Source organism: Astatotilapia calliptera, chromosome 7 (genome assembly GCF_964374335.1).
Source record: "Astatotilapia calliptera chromosome 7, fAstCal68.1, whole genome shotgun sequence".
NCBI classification, from domain to species: domain Eukaryota; kingdom Metazoa; phylum Chordata; class Actinopteri; order Cichliformes; family Cichlidae; genus Astatotilapia; species Astatotilapia calliptera.
The window spans coordinates 46,888,496-46,905,246 of NC_137428.1; the positions used below are offsets into that span (position 1 = coordinate 46,888,496).

The 16,751-nt window shown below is 38.9% G+C and overlaps 1 protein-coding gene and 1 long non-coding RNA gene across 3 annotated transcripts in view; both read left to right on the forward strand.

The window, feature by feature from the left end:
* Positions 1–16,751, forward strand: part of LOC145429753 (uncharacterized) — a 170,887-nt gene that overhangs the window by 19,477 nt on the left and 134,659 nt on the right. The gene's annotated exons all lie outside the window — the stretch shown is intronic.
* LOC113026357 (alpha-1,3-mannosyl-glycoprotein 4-beta-N-acetylglucosaminyltransferase C-like) overlaps positions 1–16,751 on the forward strand; it is a 78,353-nt gene that overhangs the window by 6,134 nt on the left and 55,468 nt on the right. For both annotated transcript variants that reach the window (XM_026175049.2, XM_026175052.2), the window contains exon 2: positions 4,195–4,289. The gene's annotated coding sequence lies outside the window, so the exon portion shown is untranslated. The remainder of the gene's footprint in view (positions 1–4,194; positions 4,290–16,751) is intronic.

Below are 16,751 nucleotides of genomic sequence, written 5' to 3' on the forward strand. Positions count from 1 at the left end.
CTATAACAAAGATGAAAATTAGACAGAAAGAAACCAACCTGGAACATTTTGGAATACAAAATATGAATCTCTAAATATCACAAATGCAAATGCAAAAACTCAAATTCAGGCATGAAACCTGACGTAGGTTTGGTGTGTTCAAAGCTGTCACAATTTAGGGTGTTTAAAGTTTCTTTTTCCTGCATTCCAAAATTTATGTATTGGTCTTATTCGGCTATTGCAGTTTCCATTATGTCCTTTTTAAAGTAACACATTGTCAGACCAACAAGGATGTGCTTGCACAAGAGCAGGTCAACCGGCCAAGCTGTGAGACCTGAGACTATAGCAGGTCTTACAGGTTTAAGATCATGTCAAGCAGTTCTTTAACATAAAAAAATCAATAAAATAAAAAACAACAGTTTTGCTTGCTTTTAATTTCTGGGTCCCTTCTTTTGTCCTGTCTCTCTCCCCTAACACCCAACCAATTTCTTTTTGTTAAAAGGGAGTTTCCTCTACCCACTATCGCCAAGTACTTGCTTATCGGGGGTCATTTGATTGTTCGGGTTTTCTCCATTTATTGGGTCTTTACCTTACAACATAAAACACCTTGAGGCAATATTTGTTTTTTATTTGGCACTAAAAAATTGAATGAAATTGGATTGAATTGAACTGAATTCTGCAAAAACAGAGTAGCTGAACATAAGCATATTTGAGTAGACAAAATCTGAAATTCAGTACATATTCCATTTTTTGATAGTTAACCTCCAATCAATTAAGTTTCACATCTGAATCATTAAATGAATCATTTAATATCAGTCATTTTATGTTGTAGCTGCAAAGTTATGATGCACAAAACAAAATGCAGTACACAAACAACAAGGCTCAAACAGAACAGATATGTGAAAAAAAGCATGTCACAACAAACCTCATAACTAGAAAAGAATAATAACAAAACAATTTCACAATGGAACAATAGAGAGTGTGTTTTGATGTGCCTTGGCCTTGAGTCGTTGCACTCCTTTTCAGCTTTGTCTTCGACAAACTAAAGTGTGAAAAATATGGAGGGTGGGTGGACAGCCTACTTTTAAGCAAGCAAGCGAAGTCTACACGGCCATCTGCTCGCACCAGAATTTTCTTTTAATCAAGGCTGCAGCCCCACAAGAAGCAGACTCCCTCTCACTCCCACAATTTAGCATCTTGTATTAAGTGGGAACAGAACACTCAGCATAACATGATAGCTACATCAAATCCAAGTTGAAATCCAAGAGTGGCTTTGGTGCCATAAACAGATGCTCCATTTGACAAATTAGTCAGAGATTTGCTGTTGGACGCTCAATGCTGATGCTTTTCCTGAGCAGCTTCCTTTTTATTTTTAGATTCTTTTTCTAACTTTGTCACAAACACACTTTATGTTAGAGTTTTACTGAAATTCATTAAAAATGTGAATCAGATTCTTCGAATACACATTAAAGCGGAATATAATGCATTTAAAACATAAGTATCTATGAATACACATTCAGAAGACCAAGTACTTTATTGCAGTGTTTCCCAACCACTGTGCCACGGCACATAGGTGTGCTTTGAGAAATGATCAGGTGTGCCATGCAAGATTATCTGGTTCCACCTGATTAGTGCTCTAAACGATCGGCGTAACGGGCAGAACAATTACATTCTCTTCCACTAGAGGGCAGTACAGCTACCTGCTCTAATTAAATGGGTTGCCAACTGACAGTAAAACAGAAGAAGACTAAGAAGAAATTACATAATAGTCATGCTGTGAGCTGACACAGCACATAATAGCGATAGATAAATATTTGAAAATAAAAAGTAATCAATCTGATCTGGGTCCTGGAGAAAATTCCGACCCAGATCAAGGCCCTAGTATGCGTAGTGGTCAGAAGAAAGCAAAAAATGGGATATTGGGGACAACCTGAGCCAATTCTGCTATACCTGGTGCGCGGGGAAAAATTATCAATATGCTTTTTGTGATATTTTTGTTTGGTGCTGTGTGCCATGGCTCCAAAAAGTTGGGAAACACTGCTTTATTGTACATTTGGTGGTACAATAGCTTGCTACTGCGGCAGTACCCTCGTATGGACCTTCTTATTGTGGTAGGACCATTGTACCCTTAACAAAGAGTAAAAGTTTGTACTTTTGTGGTTTGTCCTTTACAGACACCAGTCTTCAACTTTTAGTGGCACTTTTCTATGTTCATGTAAAGCTACAAAAACTGACATTTAAAAAAATGCATTCATTCATACACAGTGGTTTTCACGTCTACCTAGCACCTATAGCACATTTTTAGCTCATTTTTGTAAACACAAAGACAGCATGGAGACAGCTACATCTTTTCCTTCCCATTGCAGATAACCTGAGAAGGGTAAACCTGTGTTTGTTAGTTTGTTTTGTATAAAATATGATTATAAATTAATTCAAACATTAACAGATAAAACAATAAACAGGTTAGGATAACCCTTTAATGGCCAGCACCCCTGTGGGTACACAGTACCGTACTTGTATTGTTTAATTCAATCCAATTCAATTTTATTTTATTTATACAGCGCCAAATCACAACAACAGTCGCCTCAAGGCGCTTTATATTGTAGGGTAGACCCTACAATAATACATACAGAGAAAAACCCAACAATCGTATGACCGCCCTATGAGCAAGCACTTTGGCGACAGTGGGAAAGAAAAACTCCCTTTAACAGGAAGAAACCTCCAGCAGAACCAGACTCAGGGAGGGGCGGAGCCATCTGTCGCTTCTTTGGTGTTACGTAACGAAACACTTACCAGACACTTTGTCTTTCTAGAACAGGAACAATGTGCTATAAACATTCCTCAAATATTTTGGTTCATATTGACATGATAGCATCACACAGCTGCAGATTTGTTGGCTATACATCCATGATAAGAGCCATACATACATCACATCCCATAGGCGCTCTATTGAACTGAGTTCTGGTTACTGCAAAGATAATCTGAGTAGAAAGAACAAAATGTCATGTTCAAGAGCAGCGGTCCCCAACCTTTTCTGCGCCACGGACCGGTTTATGCCTGACAATATTTTCACGGACCGGCCTTTAAGCTGTCGCGGATAAATACAACAAAATAAATCTAGTACCGGTACCGAAAAAAAGAAGATTTATTCATAACACACATGAAAAGACCGAGGAAAACCGAGTTAACGATAAAAATGATAACAAAATAACGCTGAAAACCAATAAAAACCCTGAAAACCATACATTTCACACCTGAGCCTCAACTCTCGCGGCCTGGTACCAAACGACTCACGGACCGGTACCGGTCCGAGGCCCGGGGGTTGGGGACCGCTGTTCAAGAGGATAATTTGAGTGTTATGACAAGCTGTGTTGACAGCCTTCAGAAGATGGTACACTGTAGTCAAAAAAGAGATGGACATGGCCAGCAACAATACCCAGGCATTGTTGTGCCTGTCTGAATTTTAGCTGCAGTTCCCTGATGTTAGCTAACAGGGGTGGCACCTGGTGTGGTTTTCGGCTGCTGTAGCCTATCAGCTTCAAGGTTTGACTTCAAGGTTCAAGGTTTACATTCAGAGCTCTTCTGCATTCCTTGGTTGCAACAAGTGGTTATTTGAATTACTCTTGCCTTCGAAGCACTCTGGCCAAGCTTCTTTGACCTCTGACAATAACAAGGGATTTTCAGCTGGTGCCAGCCAGTGGATATTTTTTCTCACATTGTGTGGGAAATACCAGCAGATAAGCAGTGTTTAAAATACTCAGACCAACCCGTCTGGTACCAACAGTCATGCTCCATTCAAAGTCACTTAAATCTCCTTTCTTCCACATTCTAATTCTTGGTTTGAACTTCAGTAAGATGTCTTGATCATGTCAACATGCCTAAATGCATTGAATTGCTGCAATTGGCTGATTAGATATGAGCGGTTGAACAGGTGTACCTAAAACGTCTGCTGTTACAGAGATGCTCAATAATGAGAGTGTTCTGTCTGAACACATACGCAATGTTTTGGGAAAAAAACCTGTTCATCAGAGAAAATGCTGTTTGTGAAAGTCTAATGCTCAAGTCTGACTGAACATGCAGTCCTTAGTCTCTAATGGACAGACACTTCATTGGAGTGTGCGTGGGTGAAAGAGCATTATAGTCTTTTAAATGATAAAAATAAAATGTGTCACCTTATATTTGTTTCTTTTCTGCTCTGTTTCTTTTTTCTTTCAGGCTGTCTTATTGTTGTGATTAAATCTGCCCCATGCCAGCCCAGAGAGCGAACACAGGGGACAAGCAGCACACAACCTGACCACATCAGCAGGCAGGTACTGGTTTTGTATTCTAACTCTTGTAGTTTCTTTTTAATGGTGCTTCAGGGTTCAGTATGTGAATGATTTTTTTCCACAATGTTGTCAAGTTTGTTGTAATCACACATTTTAATTGTTGCCACAAATGTGACTCTTGTCATCAGAACAGCACAGGCACTGCTAATCATTCTGTGTCATCATTTCTTCGAATGTGATAATTCGCAGCTGTAATTGTATGCAAAATCTGTGAATACTATTTGTTCTGGAATTGGGCTGTGAGTCAGAAGTCTAAAGAAAACAAGCAGAATAACACTTTGATTTTTACAAACCCTTGAATGCTTATCAGTTCTGACCTACCTGAGGCAAAAGGAGATGTGTTGAGAACTCAGATCCTGTGAGAACATTTTTCTGTTAATATCATTTTATTTGTATTTTGAAGCATTGAAGAAGAGCATTTAGTTCTTTCAGGTTATGACAGTTTTTCTGGTTAATGTAACTAAAAGCAAAACTAGGTGTAAAAAAACATTTTAGTTATATGAAAAAATATAAACAGAGGACGTGTCCTTGGTTTTGATCTTTTGCCAATTTGTCAGTTGCCTGTCGTTGCCTCCACTTAAAATTTTGCCAATGACAAAGACTTTCTTTATTATAATAACTAAAAAAGATACATATGGTTGATGCTGCTCTTGCAAGCCACTTTGCAACCCAGCTTTACCACAGCACCTCTATTTCATGTTATTTCAGACTTGATCAGTGCCATTTCCAGTTGACTGTGAAGGCTGCTCTGTTCTTTGCCCCTGCTCTCCCTCCTTTTTAGACTTTCCAGGTAAAGCTTGCAGAATGACAGGGAATTCCTAGAACAGAGCTATACCAAATATAACTGCAGATGAAATAATAGTCCCATTTTCTCTAAATGACTGCAAATTTAACAGTTAAACAGGCTCTACTGGTTTATACCTCAGAGTTACGTAAATGCGGGTTAAAGGTTCATCGAAATTGATGCGTCTGAATCTAAATAGCATGTGTTCAACTTCCAAGCTCTATTTCTCAGCAACACCAACCAAAACTACTACCCTATATGATAAACACCCACAAATGTTTGTGTCCAGTAAAAGGGAGACTTTAACATGCATAAAGATTGTTGGTGCTGATCGGGTGTATGCAATTGCTTCAGGGTGTGACCTTAATCTTTGCCTTTCCTGGAAGGAAAGTATGTAGGAGATTTATGATGCACTTATAATCTAACTTGTATATCTAAATAAAACTCTTTTCCTTTCATGCTGAGAGTTGGACGAAATGATTGACAATAAAGATGAAGCTGCAATCAGCTTAGCTTAGTATAAAAACTTGAGATTGAAGAACAGATAACCCGCTGTAAGCTTTGAAGCTTTATTTTCCCCCAAACAATTTTTTTTTTTTTTGGTTGGGTTTCAGTTAAGCTGCTTTTGACTCCTCCCTCGTCACAAAGGGTTGCTACAACAGGTAGCTCTGCATGTTTGATTTAGCACTTTTACACCAGATACCCTTCCTGATGCAACCACAATGAGTATTTGTGTCTCCAGCTAGAATCAAACAGCAACCTTTTGTTTGCCAAGGAAGGTTTCAGACATGTCAGGTATCAGTAAATGCTATTAATTCTCTGTTGCTGACTCTTTCAGATTGAGAGAAGGTTATGATATTGTCGACACCAACACTATGGTCCAGAGTTCTTCTGAAGTAGACATTAAATTGTAAATGTATTTATTTGCTGAATTACGTAGTACTTTGGCAAATAACTTACAGCATTAACTGTATTACTCTGGGTCAATTCACGTGTACGATGACGTTTGATATTCTCCACAGGTTGCTTTGCTGTAGCTTCTAATATACTAAACCATGTGGATGATTGATTAATGGTCACATTCAGTCCTTGTTTTAGTTTTCTTTCAGCTTAAGTGTTGATCGGTGCTAAGCGATTCCTGATAAAAAAATCAATAAAATGGGACACAGGGATGAATTAAAAAATACTTTTATTAACATGCAGCATGCATGTTTGCAAGGACAGGCATCCTGAAAACATTTAATTGGAGAACCATAGACCATAAAGTCTGTAAGTAATAGTTCATCAAACTATCCACATATTGAAGTGGAACAGACCAATTATTAATTATTTAAGGGTAAAGCTGGTATAGCTTTCCTGACTATTCTCAGATTAAGACAGTAACCAACCAAGAACTGACTGCTAACACAGCTTCTGTCTGTAACCAAAGCTTGATACATCATATTTATGTGGAACTGCATGGAACTTCACTGTTGTCCCGAAACTATTAAAAACTCATCCACATGTCATTAAGAGATATCTTCCTTCATTACCATAAATACATATCCTCCTGCCAAAAATGCTTCTCTTGGAAGAATACACTTAAATTAAAATTTCACAGGTCTACACTACCCAGTATGTTACAGTCTTCTGGGGTTTTTTTTAAATACAGAAACTATATATTTTGTGAGTCTTGCACGAATTTCCTTATTTTTATATAAAAATGGGAAATATGTGCAGTTATTTACTGAAGCATGTGGAAGCATTTTGTACAGTTCTAACAAGCTTGAAGGTCGATGTGTTCTGAACACCTTTCTTCTTCAACACAGTCTGAACTCTCTCAGGCAAGCTTTTCTGTGATATCATTAAGTAGTCCTGACGAATAGTTCTCCGGGCTTCTTGGAGGACATTCCAAAGCTCTTTAAAAGCTGTGTTTTGTTCTGTTCTCTGCTGAGAAGATCCCACACTGCTTCAGTAACGTTGAGATCCAGCTCTGGGAAGCTGATCTGTAACTGATAATGTCGTAGTGTGTACTTTTCCTATCCAAGTATGCACGTGATAACTTGAGAACAATGCGACGTCGGATTTTTAAATTCATACCACAAGTGCATCTGCTGGGAGGCTGAGGGGTAGAACTGGACGCTTCTGTATTTTTGCTGTTTCTGAAGGACATGACATTTGGATAATTTTCATTTGCTGTAATTTTTCTTAGGCTTCCCACTGCTTCTTTGTACTCAGATTGTCCAGTTTCCCTATTATTTTTACACAGTGCACACAATGATAGACATATCTAGTTTTGTTGATGCAAAAATATTATTTTATGTCACACTGTGTTATCCTTGACAATTTTCAAAGATTGAGCTAAAGAAATATGAACATGTTTTTGGCTGCTAGTAACAAGTCCCTTGTTAGTTCCTTGCCGGTACATCCCCTGGTGCCTTTGTCCATCCATCCATTCGCTTCCGCTTATCCTTTTCAGGGTCGCGGGGGGTGCTGGCGCCTATCCCAGTTGTCTTAGGGCGAGAGGCGGAGTACACCCTAGTGATGGGATTTCTGGCTCTTTTTAGAGAACCGGGTCTTTCGGCTCGGCTCACTAAAAAGAGCCGGCTCTTTTGGCTCCAAACAGGCTCTTCAGGTTGTTTTGTTGCTTTAATTAATTTATTATTAACAATAATATAAAATTATGCACAAAATGAATTACTAATGTAAAAAAAAAAGTGGTTTTATTTATATATGTTTATATATAAATATATACGGTGGCCCCTAGAGACAAAGCACGTACAAATTCCAAAAAGCACGTACAAATTCAAAAACACATTTCTAGCGTTAACTGAACTTCCTAAACAGAGCTACCTAGATCACACAGTGGTGTGCGGATCGATACTGAAATATCGATTCTTCCGATACCAGCAATTTATGTTCTAGAATCGATTCTCATATTATAATATCGATATTTTAGTACTCTAGGGTAAATTTGTAGTTTTTCCATTAAAATGAACGCAGTGGAAAGAAACTATATTCGGATCGTCTAATTTGGAAGGAACTACTTCCTCTTACGCCTTTCATAGTCATGTGCGAAATACGGCTGTATAAATGTGTCGCAGCCCCTGGTGTGCGCACTCACAACAATGGCTGAGCGCAAACAGAGTCCTGTGTGGACGCGTTTTACCTCCACAAACAGCCCAGACACGGTTTGTGATATATGTGGCAAGACAGTGAGGTGTTGTGGCAACACCACTGACCTCGTCAAACACCTTGGAGTAAATCACATTACAGAATATGATGAGCTTATGTTGAGGTGAACTGAAGAGGAGGAGAGGGACGGGTGCTGCTAGGGCGAGACAGACGTCTCTCGCAGACGCACAACGTCAGTTTTTTTTTTTATTTCTATATGATTATTCTGCATTATTAAGCAATAAAAACAAGTTGTCTGATGTCCTCTAATCATTATGAAGCAATATGGTTATGTTATTATTACAATTACATAATACAATTACATATTGTATTATGAAATGCAATGAAACATTAAGTTTTTGTACAGAGTATCGGTATCGGATCAGTATCGCCGATACCACCCTGAATTTTACTTGGTATCAGATCGGAAAGGAAATCAGTGGTATCGCACATCACTAGTTGTTGTCCCTGGCTCTCTTTCTCTCTCTCTCTCCCTCTGGCTCTGTTCCTGTGCTACTGAGTGTAACTACCGCCCCTCCCCCCTCTTCCCAGCGCAAAGCACAAGGCTCGCATGCTGGGTGAAGCGGAAAAAAGTGCGAGAGAGAGGGTGAGAGAAAGAAGAAAAAAAACCCCACGGATCGCGATAAGGAGCCGGCTCGCGTCGTTCACGTCAAAGAGCCGGCTCTAAGAGCCGTTTCGTTCGCACCACATCACTAGTCCACCCTGGACAGGTCGCTAGTCTGTCGCAGAGCTAACACATAGACAGAGACAACCATTCACTGTCTTCTCATTCACTTCAGCAAACACACCTATGGGCAATTTAGTGTTAACCTAATTAAGTGTTTCCAATTAACCTATCCCCACTAACTGCATGTCTTTGGACTGTGGGAGGAAGCCAGAGTACCCAGGGAGAACATGCTGACTCCGCACAGAAAGACCCCGGCCTGATGGTGGAATTGAACTCAGGACCTTCTTGTGAGGCCACCATGCCAGTGTGCCTTTGTTTTTCTGTAATAATTCATAGGTTAGTGTTAAATATCTTAACAGACAAGAAATAAAATCATCTTCTGAACTTTTGGAAGCAAAATATGAAGAAATGAGAGTTGTCTCATGATTTTTGCACAGTACTATATGTATTATCCTGTATGTCCCTGCACATCATTAGGTGTGGAGTCCAAAGTCCATTTAGAGTTGAAGTTAGGTTGGGAAATGAAAAAAATAACTCGGTGCAAAAGTGCCAAAAACTGCAGTTACTCTGATGGTCATGTGAGGCTGGCTCCAAAAGTGAATGTATCCCTCCAAATTCCCATCTCTGATATTTAGCCATGAGCAAACTCTAACCCTTTTGTGACTTCAAGAAGGAATAAGGCAGTGCCGCACCACTTAATAATATATTAAACTGTCAGCCTAAGAAAATAGATTTCAGTCCAAAACCTTAAACGATCATAATTAAAATGATATAAAACTGATTCATCTTTTGCTAAAATTAATTCTTCATTTTTGGGAGTTCTTTCATATTTCAGTAAGAAACGCTGGTGCGTATTTCTCCTCGTTGCAGGTTTGTTTAGAAGGCTTTGATTACAAAATCTGCCCCGAGTCTGACTGAACTTTTATCCTGAAGTAAGATAAGGGTCAAAGGGAAACCAGGCATCGTCAATAATACGTTTGTTGTCTCTGTCAGATTAGCTCTTTTATTTCGGTTGTGTTTTAAAGGCGTTTGGTCTGCCTCCCTCTAACTTTTGACAACTTAGAAGAGGAAGGCTTATTGTAGTCCCACAAGGCTTAATTATCCCTCCATCTGATAACAACCTGGTAAGAGAGGAGGTCGGCCAGAATGAGAACAGGAACCAAGGGAGGGGTGGGGGGTAGGATTAATGTAGATTGTCTGATATTACCTGGCCTCTGATCAAAAGACTGTGTTGGCAGGCGGAGCACATAATCCTCTTGATTTCGCCTGTCAGTGCCAAAAACTTCTGGTACTGTGTAGCTCAGTGGGTAGGGCAAGACATTACTGACCAGCCAATGGGAACTCTGCCATATCGTTTCCATAAACACATATCTTAAAGCATGAATCATATTAAATATTTCATCAAAATGCACAGGTAAGTACTGACCTCACAGCCCTAGAGCAGAGTGATTTTTTTTTCCTGTCATTTTTGTTTTTATAAATATTGACAAATTTTCGTATGATAGTACTAAGAGTTTTGTGGCATTTTAATATATCCATCCATTCTCACATTTTACTCGCTCTCTGTTGTATTATCTGTGGATCTTTGTGTCCAGAGAGAAAGCAATTTTGAGCAAATTTTCATCTTTAGTCATCTTTTTTTTCTCTTCTGAAGTGCATCTCTCTTGCAATAAGATGCAATAAGATGAAATATTATTAGAATGTTTTTTTTTTCAACTCAAGGACATTTTCTCAAAAAAAAAAAGGAAAAATAGACAAAAAAGTGATGTTTAAAAAAGAGAGCAGCTCAAAAGTCACTGACAAAAGAAATGATGATTAAGATTATTATGATGTGTAGCATTATATATAATAGTAGCAGCTTTAGTCTAAACGTACAAAAACCACCATATGCATATCTATGTATCTGTCTATGTCATATATGCTTAATACTAAGCTTACTGTGCAGTCACACACATCAATATGTCCTCTACAGAAAACAAAGAACAACTTGCAAACAATCTATCAAGTGCAGATCCTGATGCCACATTCTGATGGACAATGTTTCTTTTAAAGCCCATTTTTTTGTATAGATCTGTGCTTTTGGCTTCCTTTAAAAGACGTTTTGTGCATAATCTAGTTTGAAAATAGAATCTATCCTTTGAAAGAGCTGTCCTAATGCTAAACTGCTTAATGGATAGAAAAAGCAGCAATTTGACTTACCTACAAAGAAAGTACCTAAAAGAAATCTACCCATATTTTGCAACATTACCAACCATGGTTAGTTACTATATCATGATAATTGATTTTTCTGACATTTGTCCCTATTCACTTTAAGAAACTTTCCCACAGTGGATTCACCTCCATGCTGAAGGTTACATTTTAGAGATGATCTCAATTGATGATATATGATTATATCAGATAGGAGGAGAGGAGAGCCGAGCGTCCATGTCTAATGATTCAAATAGCCGCTTTCACCTCTGTTGGGAAAAGTAATTATGAGAAAGTCACGTGAGGCTGAAAAAGGGAATGTGGATGAGGACAAGATCAGTGAAATGCACCATTCATCTTTTGCAAAATAATTTTTTTGCTGAAAAATTGCGACATTTGTTGACAAGAAATTGTTTTGCATGCAAAGCAATAATTTAAAAGTCTAAAAAAGGGACGTTGATTATAAGAGGAACATAAAAGAAGAGATGAGAAGAGTTCGATTCAATTGTGTGCAAAGATAAAAATTTAAAAAGTGCAAACTCATTGGAGTATGTAGGGCAGCGGTCCCCAAACCCCGGGCCTCGGGGTTTGGGGACCGCTGCCCAAACCCCGGTCCCATGTTTCATTGCACCATAGGTGCATTTCATAATACAATATGTAATTGTATTACGACCGTGAGTCGTTTGGTACCAGGCCGCGAGAGTTGAGGCTCAGGTGTGAAATGTGTGGTTTTCAGGGGGTTTATCGGTTTTCAGCGTTATTTTGTTATCGTTTTTATCGTTAACTCGATTTTCCTTGGTCTTTTCACGTGTGTTATGAATAAATTTTCTTTTTTTCGGTACCGGTACTAGTTTTACTTTGTTGTATTTGCAATGTAGCTTGCCATCACCAGTGTGTGAATGTGTGTGTGAATGGGTGGATGACTGGATATGTAAAGCGCTTTGGGGTCCTTAGGGACTAGTAAAGCGCTATATAAATACAGGCCATTTACCATTTATTTATCCGCGACACCTTAAAGGCCGGTCCATGAAAATATTGTCGGGCATAAACTGGTCTGTGGCGCAAAAAAGGGTGGGGACCGCTGATGTAGGGGACACTGGGGTAGCATGTCCTATACAGTAGATCTGGAAATAACAAAGCGTTGTATGATGCAACACAAAGAAGGAACATTGCCAAAGTCTCCATTATTAAATAACTGTGAGCTGCTCTGTACAAACCTCAAAAATTTTAAGTTACATGACCTGTTAAACTGTTCACAGATACATGCATCAAAAGTTGGTTCAAGGAAATAAACTTGCAACCTTTGCTCATTTGTTAGAAGTGCTGCCATTGCTGTGCCTCACGTTTTATTCACCAAATAGAACCGCGTCACAAGTGTCAGAAGTCCAATTGTTATTCTAAGCAATGACAGACCTTCTCTGCATCAAATCATAGCAAGACTCAAGGTTTCTGTGGAGGTGAGGCAATTCACTTTAAAACACTGTGAGGAAACTGGAACATTTGTTTCCCAAACACGATCAGGCAGGCTGAAAGTGCCCACACTGTCAGAGGATCCAGACATTTAGCTGTATTGGCAGAGAGACGGAGAAGCAATTTGATCACAGATGATGTGAAAAATGCTTAATTTACCCTTGTTAAGGGACTTCTTACAGATAATGTAAATAAAGAAGAAGAGTCAGAAGAAGGCTGTCCAGCAGAGGAGTCAGGAGTCTCCAAACCGCTTCTTGTGGAAGGAAACAAGGTCAGATTGGCGAGGTAGTCTGAGACTAACATTTCACTGTGATTGACTGAAAAGGGTTTTAGATTTTAGGTTAGTTTTAGATTACTGGCAGTAACAGAGAGGTGTGTGTAAGTGTTATCTACACTGAAACGAGTGGGGAGAATATTCAACATTATGGCTATCATAATTTAGACCCCTGCAGTGAATCGACATCTTCCTGACCAAGGAGCATTACGGTCCTTGGAGTCATACTATTCTGACTGGTTTATATATTTATTTATGAGTATCCATGTCTTAGACCAACGTGCGCTGACTGTCATGGAATAAAAAAGCAGCCACAAAAAAATCCGTCAGTCAGATTTTTCCTACAGAAGCCAATATAAATGAATGATAAGCAATGATAATGCTGTTCATAATGAGCAAATTAGTTACTTAACAGTTCAGTAATCACTGAGTGGGCCATAAATTTGAAGCCAGAAGGACAATCAGATGGAAGCTTATCAATCCTCCATGTATATCAGCACCCTGCTGAACTGTGAAGAGCACACGAGTCAAACACATGGTCTGTGACATGTGTTCGACGGTGTTTCAGATCAGGGATTATTGCGTTAATTAGCATGGATATGCTCTTCAAAAACTGAAACCCGTCAGTGATTGGATCAGATAAGCATTTGACATTCAGAGCTTGCTTTTACCCCTCTCTTTGCAAATCCCAGGGAGGATTTCATAACAGACGCCTGCCTGCTACTGAGCTGTCAAATTCTATTTTCTTCTTTACCATTTTTACTGTCTGCAGTAGTGCTGTGCTGTGTATCAGTGTTAAGTTGTTGTAGAGTAGTGCCATTATGTTTTCCAGCTGAATATCGAGTAGTATTTCTAGACTGTATATAAAAGATGAATATAGCCTCTGGGTCTGAAAAGTGAAGCCAAAGGGGAGCTTCTTTAAACCTGCATTCTTCCTAATAACCAGCAGAGGGCGACTTGTTTGGTTTCAGAAAGTTTGTGTACGGAAGTCAAGTGTTCTTTTGTCTTAGTTTCTGTTGGATTCTTGCCTTTTCACTACTTTACACCTATGACTTAGTGAAACCCCGTCAGCCTGAGTGATCTTTGTCCTCACCATCCTCTGTATTTTCAAACTGTGGATCTGATTGTGATGTGCTGTTTATCTTGCAACCTCTTAATCACAAGTCATTAGTCAATGGCCAATACCTTCTTTCTGAGTCTTTGAATTAACATATTTTAATAATGGTAATTCTCTTAGTATTACCCAAAAATGAGTGACAGAGCCCATAATGTCATCAGAACATTTTTCATTAAGGTTAGAGTCAATTCCTGTTTTCCCACAGACAGGATCAGATGTCTTTTTGCAGCCACAGGTATCACCTGCTGGTGGTTCATCTTATATATTATCTGGAGATGTAAGTGAACTTCAATGTCTCTTTTTGTGCTCTATGTCCAAGTCTCCTTCCTTTATTCACTGCACATCACTTTGTGATCAACAATTGCTTTCTATTCTGGATATTCCAGGCTCTGGCATTGTAGGTAACCCTTGTTTATTTTGAACTCTATCATGTTATTCAGCGATAGTTTTTCTGTGTTTTCTACATTTTTGACAGGGTTATATTGTCTGAAACAGAACACAACAAATTTTCACTCTACTAAAATTATAGTTGAGTGATTTTTGCAAATATGAGCACGCTGCCAGTCCCCTGACTACATAGAAAACAAAAATTTTGACAATTTAACAAACAGTGCCACAAAAGAAAACATCATTGAGTAAAAATACATAAAAAAAAATTTGGTGCTGTTAGGGCTCTCTCACTCAGACCAGAAAATGGGTTAGTGACCCCCTGGCAATCACAGTTGGCTCCGGAAAAAAACATTCCCCAATCAGTTGGTAAATGGTTGCTGGAATTCCCTGGCTGCTGATACAGTACGTAAAACTGGTCACAAAAAGGGTGCTGCACCAAAAACCTCTTTGTAATTGGTTTAGGTGTTGGCAGGTTGCCATGGTTGGTTGTTGCATAGACGATGCAAGCTTGTCTGCAAGCACTTGCCAACTACTTACCAAGTGGTAAGGAGATGTTTATAGATATGTTGTCATCTTCCAGGCAAACTGTGGGGAACCACAGCAACCTGACAGTGACCTCCATACGCCTGTTTGCAACCAACTTCAACTAGTAATAACCAACAGCCAGTCACCAACCAGCTGAGGAATACACGTTTTTTTCTAGAAACCATGACTGCCAGGGGGGTAGCCGACCCTACCGGCTCAAAAATTATTAGCTCCTCCTCTTCAGCAAAATATTTAGTCAATATGATAACCTTTGAACATTAGAAACTTTCAGCATTCATTCAATTTGATTGCAACAAGCACCAGCATCTGGACAGTTGGTAGTGCACTGCAAGTAGTGCAAGCTTAGGTAAGGCCACAGCTGTTCTAACTAAAACAAATAATTCGTTATTCGAGGAAGACATTTTGAGATGTCACGGTAGGAAGACCACATGTGTAAATTAACAATAACAGATTCTTAACGGTTTAGGGTTATTTAAAAAACAACTTAAAGGACATTTTTTTAATCCTTAAGATTTATTTAACACTTTAAATAATAAGTATGATCAAATACTTTTTAACAAAAGAGAAATTCTTGGTAAAATGACTACATAAGTGATGTAAAGGAAGATTTACTTCTCATTCCAGTGCCCTTACAACTCGTACTTTTCGCCATCTATCTTGAGTCATTTCAGAAGAGAAAAACAGTAAAAGGCTCTTGAATTCTCAGAGTGAAAAGCTGCTGTCCATCTTCTTTTTTCCCCCCAACTGTCATATGTAGACAAATAAAAGTATGCTGGCTTCTTTCATTCTATTATTCTGTTACCCTTGACTTCATTGAGTAAAACAGCCCTTAAGGGCATTTTAAAAGTAGAAGCATAAAGCAGAAATGCACTCAGCATCTAACTTTAAGTGTGCCAAACTGCAATTTGAAATGAACTTTACACAACTAACCAGATATATTCTTTGCTTACAATAAAATAGTGATTTTTCTTTTTTACTTTGGCCCTCCAGTATGTGAAATAAATTTGAGAAATGATTCTAGTTTGCATGTAAGTGACTGAGGGGGCCTTTGGGCTATTTTTAATCTGAAAAATATGTCCTGCGCTAAATTGGTCAGTCTGTTTCTCTTATTCATATTTCCGCCACAGTTGGCCCACTGGTGTGGCAATGATGATGGAAATTTTTATATATACTTTTTAACATTATAAGCTTTCATTGTATTGTAATTTTTCACTTTTAATGCAGTAAACTTCCTGACAGAACTAGAGTAGAAAGATTTATGGCTACAGACAGTCATTGATAGATGCTTATTGCCCAAAGATAGATATATCGATACATGAGGACTCTTTTAAGAGCTGGCCGTCCAGCCAATCTGAGCAATCAGGGTAGAAGGTATTTAGTCAGCGGGGTGACTGAGGACCTGAAAGCACTCCTGCATTAGTCTGTGGAGAGAGGCAATCCTTCCAAAAGGAAAACATTTTATGTAGCACTCCACCAATATTTGTGTCTTTGTGGTAGAGTGGCTAGATGGAAGCCACTCCTCAGTAAAAGGCAGATAACAGCCAGCCTGGAGATTGCCAAAAGGCACCTGAAGGACTCTCGGACAATGAGACACAACATTTTCTGGTCTGAAGAAACAAAGATTGAACTCTTTTTCCTAAATGCCAAGTATCTTGTCTGGAAGAAACCAGGCACAACTCATCACCTGTCCAATACCATTTCTACGTTAAAGCATTGTGTGGAGATGTTTGTCAGTAGCAGGAACTGGGACACTGACTAGTCAAGGTTAAGGGAAAGATGAATGTAGCAATGTACAAAGATATCCTTGATGATGTCCTGCTCCAGTGCGCTCTAGA